This window comes from Hesperophylax consimilis, chromosome 26 (genome assembly GCF_061612785.1).
Source record: "Hesperophylax consimilis isolate HC1 chromosome 26, BYU_Hcon_1.0, whole genome shotgun sequence".
Lineage (NCBI taxonomy): Eukaryota > Metazoa > Arthropoda > Insecta > Trichoptera > Limnephilidae > Hesperophylax > Hesperophylax consimilis.
This window is the reverse complement of record NC_142861.1, coordinates 27431234-27443331: the sequence shown is the minus strand read 5'-3', so window position 1 is coordinate 27443331 and position 12098 is coordinate 27431234. Positions and strand designations below refer to the sequence as shown.

General features: G+C 33.1%; 1 protein-coding gene across 1 annotated transcript in view; it reads left to right on the top strand.

Annotated features, from left to right (window-relative positions):
• Positions 1-12098, top strand: part of LOC149411363 (neuroligin-4, Y-linked-like) — an 887216-nt gene that overhangs the window by 254232 nt on the left and 620886 nt on the right. The window lies entirely within an intron of this gene.

Below are 12098 nucleotides of genomic sequence, written 5' to 3'. Positions count from 1 at the left end.
TAATTTTTTTAATATTTGTACTATTTTAAATCTCTTATAATCTTTGTACTATTTTTTTTAAATATTTTGTAAAATTATTAACCTCAACACAGGCTTGTCCTAGTGAGGTTAAAAATTATAACTTTAAAAAAAAGATACAATGTAAAGAAACGATAATTAAATAAATAAATAAATGTTACAGTTACAGTCGAATGAGTGAAAGAAATTACAGTTAGAATAATATACACAAATAACAACACATTGAAATACCGACTATCTACCAGCACTCCACCTTAACTTTTGTACTATTGCCACCTTATTACATTCCTTTTTTTTATAAATTTTATGCTTCCATTTTTTTTAAATTACTAAAACTCTTCAATTTTAACCAAATTTTTTGTTTTTGGTGTGAATTCAAAGTTCTACCCAAATATTTTTATAATCTTAATCGTGTCATGGATAAACCTACCTATTAAATTTTATTTATATGGGACATCTATTGAATGTTTTTCTTAGTCTAGTCTATAGCCAGTCTCTTATCAGAAGACGTTTTACTGATATTATGGGCACATTTGCAAGCATAATTGCCTGAGACTTTTCCATAAACGATAGCAATGGTTTGATACCGAGCATCATCGCTTCCTCGAGCTTTACATTCGACAATTGAACTAAATTAACTGATTATGGAATACCTGCTTTGCTCACCTCATGGCGATGTTCGTGAAGAATGTCGGCTTGAACCTTTGGTAGTATCCAATGAATTTTCGCCGCTAAGATTAATTATTAATTCCAAGAGGATTTTGAATTCCAGTTTTCTGGTACAAGCCAGCATAACAAGGGTGCTCAAAAGTATCTTTGTCTTGTATTATTTGAATTTTGTTTAAATATGTAGATCGTCAGCTGTGGGTAATGGGAAAAGCATATTGTTCGATAGGTATATCAACAAATTGTATTGACGAGACAAAGAAATCTAGATGATAGTTTAGTTTATACACACACATCAACAAGGACGTAGTAAGTTCATCGTGCAGTAGCGTGATTGGTATTAAATTAAAGAATATTTTGCATATCTGTGAAAAATAAATATTGAAATGTGTAAATGATACAGAAAAGGCGGATTATTATTTATTTTTTATATAAAAATCACTACATTATGAATGAATAATATTCATGATAATCTAACAAAGAAAGCTATTGAATAAAGCAATTCTAAATTTCAAAAAAGAAAATTGTAATTAAAATTTTCTAGAGTATGGCACGAATACATTTTCAAGCCGAAACGCAAGCCGAGGCTCGAATTATGGAAAAGGAACGATGCAACAGCAAATGGCGCGAAACGCCGCTTGCGGTTGCGTCGTTCCTTTCTCAAAATGAATGGATCGGCTAGCGTTTCGGCTCTCAAATGTATACGCAACAGTCCTTTTGAGAGTCGTAGTATACGTGAAGAGGCGTTAAGTGGTTATTCATCTGGAAACATGTTCCAATTGCAATACCCCCTGACAACTTTTTTTGAGGAATCGATCAAAAACTTATATCTTTAAAAAGAGTTTGTTTTTTCATCAGTTCCTTATTTAAAGACAATATTGTGCGATGCGTACATTTTATTTTATGGATACATTATGCAGGAAAATAATACAAATTTGCTAAAAAATTTTAATTTTTAAAATTTTTTTTTAAAAGACATTGTTAGATGCCAACTAGAGTATAAGTCTACGTTATGGTCTCCCTTTTACAATATTCATTCCGATAACATTGAAAAGATTTAAACTATAAATTGAATATTCCTGTAGAAAACATTGATTATAACTACTTACTAGATAAATTGTCCCTAACAACTTTCTGAAAGAAGAATAAACACAGATTTAATAGTATTACATAAAATACTTCATTACAAAATTGACTGTCCTGAGTTACTCCAATTAATCAGCATCCACATAACCAAAAGGTCTTGCCGAAATTTACTACCCTTTTATTTTTACAACACCGGGACACTGTCTTATCAAAATTCCCCGATTCCAAGACTTCACAGTCTTGGAAATAAATATTTAGATCTGGGAGATATATTTCATCTTAAAAATAATCAATATAAATATTGTTTATTTCAATTCTTTTATATATCTAGACACAAATAGACATCTATAATTTCCGCAATTTATATATTTTTATTTTTTATTTTGAAAATCTATTTATTTGAGACTTCTTATCATTTTTACTAATGAATCTTATTTTATTATATGCTTTTGTTGTAACATTTATTATTTTTTCTTTTTTCGTTGTATTATGTTTCCTTTATTGTTTTAATTTTGTAGAATTTATAATAACTGTGATACTCAACTATTAAACTTTGTAGTGTGAAAAGCCCATTAGGGAGTGTAATAAATAAATAACTAAATATATCAACTTTTAATTGGTTTTGAAATAAAAATTGTCTGGTTGAGGTGTTTTTTTACACATTTATATAAATTGGAAAAATACTAAGATGGTGGTTATCTCAGTCAAAAAAGGAAAAAAATACAAATGAAATTTGCATTTTATTACATAAGTATAAGATTTGTAACAAGGTGTGTGCATCACTTTACGTACATCGCATCTATGGTCTTTTAGTACCTACACATTGTCATTTTGTTATTGCTCAAATTGACAGCCCCGGAATTTTGACTTGGAGAGTTGCCAAACCTGAGGGAGCTAGAATCTTTGATTTGCATTGAAAGCAGTGGCATTCTTTTATCACCAGCCCAGAGCGGCGGGCATTCCTCTTGACTGAGGTTCGACGAACACATTCGCCAATTCTGTGAGCATCAGCTTTTGCATATGGAGCATTGACTATTGACTATTCGAGGGTCTAGATTCGTTTTAAAATAAATGTAGCTTCTTTTTACAAAAAAATTAGAGTCCTGACGTGTGCGGCTAAGGAGGTTAAACAATCAGTTTCCTCACACAGCCGTCGGGAAAGGGTGGGTCCCCTCCAATGACTATTCGATTGATTGAATCGGATGACATCTGCCGATCCTGGTGGTTAAGAGGGATCCTTTTGGAGTCCAGCAGCGTGAGGCTATTTTGCAATAGACTACAGAACCTCATGGCCATGTTGGTGAAGAATCTACGCTTGTGCCTTTAGAACCAACAAGAGGATTTTGTAACCCAGGATGTGATTGGCAATTACAACGGCGGTGACCGGGTATCTCATCAAAATGACAGTTCAACATAAATATGTCGATATATGAGGGGAACTTGTTTCCAAATATATGAAGGCGAGAAATAGGTACGCGTGTGTTGTATCTAGACCTGGAATTTTCGTTGTAGAAAAATATATTTTGAATGATTGCTCGATTTAGTGCTTTAAGTCGAATTTTATACAAAAAAGTTAGGTTATTTATTTTTCTTCTCTTTTCTAGGGTGTGTTCTTTAAGCGTATTTAGTAAGAGTGTTGAATAAGTATGTGAAGTTGTTGTGTTAAAATACTATTTTAATCATAGACATATGAATATTAGTAGACCTGCCCTAAGTGATTAAAAGCGTATTATTCCCCACTCCCCATACCGGTTCCATTGGAGCCGGCTGGGCTCGCGTATGGCTTCCCGTGAATCTTGAGAATGTGACGTCATCATTCTTGTTCGAACTAGCGTCGAGCTATGGTCGAGGCATTTTACGAAATAACACGGCAAAATGGTGGCTTGTGATATGAAAACTTGTAAAAATAGATATGAAAAAGAGAATAAACCCAATTGTCGTATTACATTCCATATGTAAGCATTATTTTAAGCTTATTCACATCGTATAATATGGATCAGTTTTAGAAACATATACTATCACATCGAGATACATCTGGACGCAAAATACAAAGCCGTGTGCATAAGAATCAGGGATGTGCCTTTGCATTTTGCGCTTTAGGTACCACGTTTTAGGTACGCGCTCTTTTCGTATGTACGGTACTGCTGGAACGAGAAGAAGTGCATATCACGTAATGCGCTAGGTTATACCGAGTGGCGATGTGTGATAGAAAATCATGTTTTTTGTTTTTAATTGAAAAAATGTCATCGGAAGGCAAAATGATTTCCAAATTTTTACTCCAAATACTCTTAGGAATCGCTGGTAAAAACTGTGTGTATATAATTTCATTTGTTTTTTTAGTTGTTTTACTTTTCTTTCTTAAAGATTTCAATATTTTATTATTAATAGGAACATAGCGGTTGTGACAACCCTCCAACATTGGTCGAATGTAGCGATTCCCAAGTGTGCGCATCGTTGTTACTGGGAAGTAAATTATGAACACTTATAAAAGTGTCTTAACTAAATACGTAAACAAAATATTCGACTCTGAAAATAGAAGAATTTTTTTTTGCCGAATTTGGACTTTGAATTGAATTTGTTCATAACGTGGCGAGTAATTTGCGCTCCCATGTAAAAATGTCTATTCATTCAAAAGCAGATTTTACTTTTAAGAACTAAATGGTGATATTAAAATGCGAGATGCCTTAATACCGTCAGATTGATTTATTGACGAATCACAGTCAGCTTTACCTCCTTCGTTCTTCAACAGTTGATTTTACCCCTCACCTTTAATTTCTAGTCTATATATTCATATGTCTGTGTTTTTAATGTTTAAAAAAAAACTGAAAACATCGTGACGGGCTGCGAGTGGGTACGCTGGTACATGACCTTCGGGTGTCGCTCGAGACGGCTCGAGTGATTAGTCGGAAATGACCGAAATAATCTAATATGTGCCCAGCGGCAGACCGTGTCTGTGAGAAAAAAGACAGTATCCATAAACTTGTGATCACCGATCAGTAAAGTCTATATTTTTGAAAAAGACAAACCATATATACCAACGAATAAATTTACTTTGTAATTTAAAGAACATTACAAAATGGCAATTACATATATTGATAAATTTTATTTTTATTTTATTTTATTTATTTGGGAAAATCAACAGATTATTTACATATATAAGAATAAACTAAATAATAAAGATAAAATCCCATAACAGATTTTCACTTAAAATTATAATAATAATAAAGAATATTAAAAAAACTAAGGGTTCTGTACCCGTGGCCTGAGAGATTTACAAAAAATACAATATTGTTAATAATAAATAAAAAATAATAACAGATCTAGGAACACAAATAAATAAAAAAAATTTAAAGTTAACTGATATACTAATAACCAGCTAAATTTCAAAAATTTAAATTTAACTGATATACTAATAACCAGCTAAAATTCAAAACATAATGTATTGTAAAATTTCAACACAGCAGCAATCAATAAAAGCACTACACAATAGCAAAAATAACAATATAATAAGTGTATACCTACAACTAAATTGAATACATGAATATAAATTGGAAGTAAGTAACTGGAAAGGATTCAAAGCAACAACATGATAACTTCCAGTAGAATATTTAAAATTATTTAATGTTAGTTATTACACATCTTTTAAAGGTTCCTAAATTACTTGTGAATATGTCCATATCATTAAAATTCTTATTACCTAAATATACTACAGGCTCTGAATATAAACGCATTTTGTCTGATATTAGTAGAACATTTATGGAGATGAAAAAGTGATTTTTCTCTAGTTTTAACGTTCGGGACTCTAAACTTAATTTCAGACAGAAGGGGAGAACAATCAATAAAGCCATTGATAATTTTATGGAGATACGAGGCATATCCAGAAAGTAAGTGTACTGAGGCTCTCACGACCGAATGAATTTTATTTTCGATATGTTGGCTACACTTACATGTAGCCTGACTCTTCCCCTTCGCAACGAGACCTGTTCAAGGTCAGTACGTTGAGAAGTGTCAACGCGACAACAAGTTTCGTGAAAAAAGTCAATCCAATCTCCCGCCAAATGCGCAATACGCGGCGTCATTCATTATCTCGTTTGGAAGGAAAAACCTCCGTTTGAGGTTTATAATGGGGTTAAAACTGCATATGGTGATAAAGCTATGAATTGTACGAGTGTGTACAAGTGGTATCGCGAGTTTAAAAACGGTTCTCACCTCTTCACCCTCCACCAAAAAGTTCAAAACCACAATTTCAGCCAAGAAAATCGTGGCATCCGTGTTTCGGGACTGTCAAGGCATAATTTTGATTGAATATCTGCCTCAAGTGGAGACCATCAACTCTGCGAGATACTGTGAGACCCTAAAAAAATTGCGGAAGGCGATTCATAATAAGAGGAGAGGCATGCTGACAAAGCGAGTCAGCCTGCTGCACGCCAATGCCAGACCACACACGGCCAACGCCACGAAAGAACTGCGTGCTTCGTTTAAATGGGATATCCTGAACCATTCCGCGCATTCCCTTAACCTAACACCTTCAGATTATTATCTCTTTACCTCCCTGAAGCTGTATACCGGTGAAAAAAGGTTTTTAACCGACGAAGAGGTAAAGGAGGAGGTGGAAAAGTGGACGAAGGTGTTGGCGGGAAACTATTTCGAGGAAGGCATCAAAAATTTGATCCCCCGCTTCACCACCTGCATTGAGAGGAATGGCGACTATGTCGAAAAATAGCTTACATATGTACTACGGTAACCATGTAATTTTTTTTGTTTCAACAAAAAGATTTGTAACCTACGAAAATTCAGTAAACTTACTTTCTGGATACGCCTCGTATAATTTATCTGCGGAGTCTCTTCTAGTTTTTAATGGCTTAAGTCCATAAAGGTTCATCGAGCTGTTTACGTCAAGGTTTGAATTTAATTTGAAATTTAAATGATGGACAAATTTTCTTTGGATGGCTTCAATGCGATTTATGCAAACATTATATTGAGGATTCCATATGGGAGAAGCGAATTCAAGATGACTGCGAACATAAGAAAAATACAATATTTTAAGTGTTATGATATTATTAAATTCTTTTCCAATACGGAATAAGAATCCTAGCATTCTAAGGGCTTTCTTAAAAATCATATCAATATGAGCCTCAAATGTAAGTTTACTGTCAAGTATAACACCTAGATCACGAATTTGTGTAACTTTTTTGAGTAGTTGGCCAGCTATATGATAATTATGGTCAAATTTTATTTTATTTCTAGTGAAGGTAATTACATAACATTTAGAAGTGTTCATGTCGAGACGATTGCGGATACAATAATCATTAAGCCTATACAGATCTTCTTGTAGTTTAAAGCAGTCAATTATAGAATTAATAGGCAGGAATATTTTCATATCATCAGCGAAAAGTAGAAAATTTGCATAATTAAAGCATTTTATAATGTCGTTGATGAAAATTGTAAACAGTAACGGTCCCAGGTGAGATCCTTGGGGCACACCTGAGGGTATATTTACAATCTCAGAGATGAAGCCATTTATTGTTACTCCCTGAGTGCGCCCATTAAGATAGGAGACTAACCATCTATATAAATCCCCATGAATTCCCAAAGCTAGTAATTTGGACAAAAGAAGACTGTGGTCAATTTTATCAAACGCTTTTGAGAAGTCTGTATAGATTACGTCAACTTGGATTTGATCATCCATTGATTTAGTAATATTTTCAATTAAAATGGCAAGATTAGATACAACCGATCTTTTTTTCATAAAGCCATGTTGGTTCACGAATATTACAGACTCGATGCAGTTATATAGTTGATCATGAACAATTTTTTCAAAAATTTTACTAAAGATTGGTAATTTAGATATCGGTCGATAGTTTTGGACATCATTTTCAGCACCAGACTTAAAAACAGGTGTGATGAGAGCACTCTTCCAACGATCAGGAAAGATACCTTCTTTCAATGAGGATTGAAAGAGCAATAATAGGGGCTTCGAGATTACCTTGCTACACATTTTGATAAAGAAAGCCGGAATTTTATCACTACCCGCACCCAGTAAGCTAGAAATAGTATCGATTATTTTTTCTATTTTTTGTTTTGAAACTGATACCGAGGAGATATTAACTTGATTGTCAAAATGATAGTTGGTAGAGTTTACATCGGAAATAGTGTTGTAATTAAAGGTGGAGACGAAATGCTGTGAGAACAGGTTACATATTGCGAAAGGATTTTCAGCAATCACTTCGCCCAGTATCATAACATGAGGTAAACCAGAATTATTTCTTTTTCCTTTAACATAAGACCAAAAGTTTTTAGGGTCACGAGATATATTAAGTTCAGCGTTTGTTATAAATTGTTTAAGACATTCTCTAGACAATTTCTTTTGCCTTGACCGAAGGATACAGAATTCATGGTAGTCTAAAGGATTGGACCACCTTTTCCACATTTTAAACACTTTATATTTTTCCTTAGTCAGTTTTATTAGGGCTGGACTAAACCAATAGGGATAAGAATTATTAATATGAGCTTCCTTAGACGGGACGTTTAATCGAATGATTTCATATAAAATTGCATAAAAGCGGTCAATAGCAGTATTGGTTGATAGGTTTAAAAATTTTGCATCCCAATCAATACTACTAAGGACGTTATTTATTGTTTCAAAGTTAGCTTTCCTAAAAAGATTGATTGTTCGTTTGTTGTCCACCATAGGAGTTTCCAGAGATATGTTAATGTCAACAAGAATGCTTTTATGATGCTTACATTCGGGGATGAGATACTGGTCAGTATTTGATACATTTACAGGGATTGAGCTAAAAACAAGGTCTAAGTATGTATGATTATTATTTGGAAAGGTGCAGTACTGTGATAGATCAGTAAATGAAAGGGTGTCAGATAGTTTGGAAATAATTTCAGATTTAGAGCCATTCGTAATTTGCATACTATTACCATTACTTAAAGACCAGTAAATTTGAGGTAAGTTGAAATCACCCGATATGACAAAATGATCATCGTGATGTAGTCCTCGAAGTTCACATAATTTATCCATGAATTCATTTATATTTTGTGAGTGATTGACTCCTGAAGGTATGTAAACACAGCATAAATGAATTTTTATGATATTATTAATCGTAACAGTCACTCAGATGTCTTCAGCATTCATGTTAAAATCCTTACATTCATGAGCTATGAGGTGCTTCTTCAACGCAATCGTTACACCTCCTCCCCGTTTTTGTTCATTACGGTCACGCCTAAATACCAGGTAACGGTTGTCAAATAGCTCTTCACTGGCAATGCTGTCGACAAGCCAAGTTTCTGTTATCATAATAATATCATAGTTGCTATTGGTGACATTAAAATGGAAACTATCTGTTTTTGATCGCAGTCCGGTTACATTTTGGTAATAAACATTCAACATTTTAGTTCATTTTGGTAAAATATATAAAATGAAAAAACTTTTAAAGTTGTAGGTATATTGAAGTAAATTGTGTTAAGCAAGAAAACTATTAAAAAGATAATATTATATATAATATAATAATATAATGATCTATTAGTTGTGGGTTGTCTCGTAAAGCAGTAGGATACAACTAGAAAAATATGTTTCAATATTTGGACGGTAAAAGTTCCCTGTCAAACCACGTCTTGACTAATGTACATGTATAAATTGCACTTTATCGAGCTGCCTTCTTTTTAGCCATTACAAAAAATACTAACGTGGTACTAATCCACACACAATAACACGTGTCCATAGTTGTCAGTACTCTTAGTGATTTTTCTGAAGAATACAATTGTAACGCCCATTTATTCAAACGTGGCGAGCAATGGGGTGCAATGAGCTGCCTAGTGGAAATATAAGACTAACTAACTAACCATCACGCCGTTTTCCCGCAGGGGTAGGCAGAGAGGACGGACCGCCAAACAACTTGGTCTTGGCACACACTCCTACACAAATATAAGATGAGTAAAGAATTCCGGTTGCAATGGAAACATTTCTTCCGCCAATCGAGCGAACTGCTAGTTACGTCAATTTGTAATTTTTTTTTAAAGAAAGCAAGACAAAATATATATTACAATAAATAATAAAATAAAATACAGAAAAAATAGAAAAGTTCCAATTAACTACTTTCCAGTAGTTTGTCGATGACAACTTTTCACAAATAAAATATTTAAAAAAAGATAAAACCATCTTTACTCAATGACAACAGTGATAACAATAAAAAATAACAATTTGTTTTAAAAATATAAAAACATATACACAACAGTGATAGTATCTACCAATAGTTTGTATTAGACTCTAATACAAACTATTTCATTCAGCGAGCCAATTTTTCAACATAATATTTGTTTTTACAAATGTATATTTTTTTATTTCAGCAGGTAACATATTTAAGAAACTAAGTATCATGTAGTCCAGTGTTCTTTATCCATATTTGTTTAAATGCTTAGGTACAATTATTAGTCCTTCATTTAACGTAAAACGAGTATTGTAAGTGTGGTCCAGTCTATTTATGTATATAGGGTAGGGTGTCCCAAGACATAAGGAAGAATTTTTTTTTCATGAATTTAAATATGCATACCCTCTTATTTTATTCCATTTGATCCCAATAACTCATATAATAAATATTATTTTGATTAAACACCGGCAACCCGTGCCGACTTGATGCCAAACATATGGTACAGAGTTAATATGGAAGGATTTTCAACTTTCATTTTTGTCAGATAAATAAAATTTAAAAATGCACAAATGTTCAATTATGTAGTATTTTATATTTAAAAATGGTTTATTGATTAAATTTTTTCTCCATAGTTTGTTTTTTACAGTCAGGATAAATCTTCCGGTGTTCCTGAACGCATCGTAACAAAAATTATTTTTGTTCCTCTTCGACCGTGAGATTAAGCTATGAAAATCTTGCATTAACTTAACAGTTCTTTCAGCTGTATCATTCACTACCCTCAGCGGCGACACCTTCTTTCTGACTTCTTGATACGATGCATTATTTGACCACATCGTAGGGAATTCGTTAAGAAAACTGGCATATGTTTTCAGACGATCAAACAAATACTTGCTCTTGACTGAAATGAAGTCGTAAATATTTTTCTCTGAAACAAAAGTCACTAAATTATGATATGAACAAAAACCTCAATACAATACATAATTTAAACTACTTAATAAACTTACCATACAATTTACCATCAAGATCTTCCTTCGATTGGATGTAACGTTTGTCATGGGTTGATAAATTATTTTTTTTGATATTTCGAGCATTTTTATTTTAGTTGTTTGATCCACAGCATCGTCAAACAGCGATAAAATAGATCCTTCATCGGTCAAATACCATAACTGCTTTCTGAACAGAAATAAACCTGCCATTGAGATGTTTTCATCAATTTTTTCCTAAGCCTTCATCGATTTCAAAAAGCACAAGTCCTGGTAAGGTGCTTTAACTGCTATAATACATTGTAACCATGGCTTGACATAGGATGTTACTATGAACAGGCAAACGTCTAAAATTTCCGCCTTATCCTTACCGGTAATTTTAAATTGCGCACAAATTAATGATATTTTCAAGGAATAAAGTGCCTTTGCCATACATCGAGCACCTGGAGGCGGAATTTTAAATTTTCTCGCTGTATCTCCTCCTAAAACTATCACACAGAGTTTTAAAAACTTTCAATAGTTATCTCCAAGTATTTTTTTTGTCAGTGCAGAACGGTAAAAGTCAAGCAAATCATCGATTTCGGAAGCGGTTAGGTGCAATGTGAGATTTTCTCTGTAGCACTGAATTTTATCGGGATCAACATTTTTACAGTTATCTCGAAACTTTTTGAAGAGTCGTATGTCAGGGTGTTTAGTCACTTGACTGATTTTTACTTCAAACACAGCTCTTAATACCAACTATGGCTATATTTGGTATATATTGACAGATAAATTCACTTTCCGGATATTGTAGAGCAAAACTTCAAGAACTTTTCCATTAGATGGCAGTTTAGAACCCGATATTTGGTGTTTTACGACTCCTATTAAAAATATACTCTTTTTAGAAGTGCGTAAATCTAACAACATCTTGCCTGAACGAGTGATTTTCGTTTACTAACAAAATAGCAAGTTACTACAAGCTCATCAACACGTTTGCTCGCTGGCGTCTTAATGTACAAGTACTGACATCTTTCGATGCAAGTCGGCACGGGTTGCAGTTGTCCAAAGTAAACGAATTTTTTTTTATAAGTGTTTTGTCATTATTAAAACAAAATTAGAGGGTATGCGTTCAAAAATAACAACTTTAATTTTTTTGGGACACCCTAATATAGGGCTATTCATATGCTGAAATAAAATTTAATACCACAGA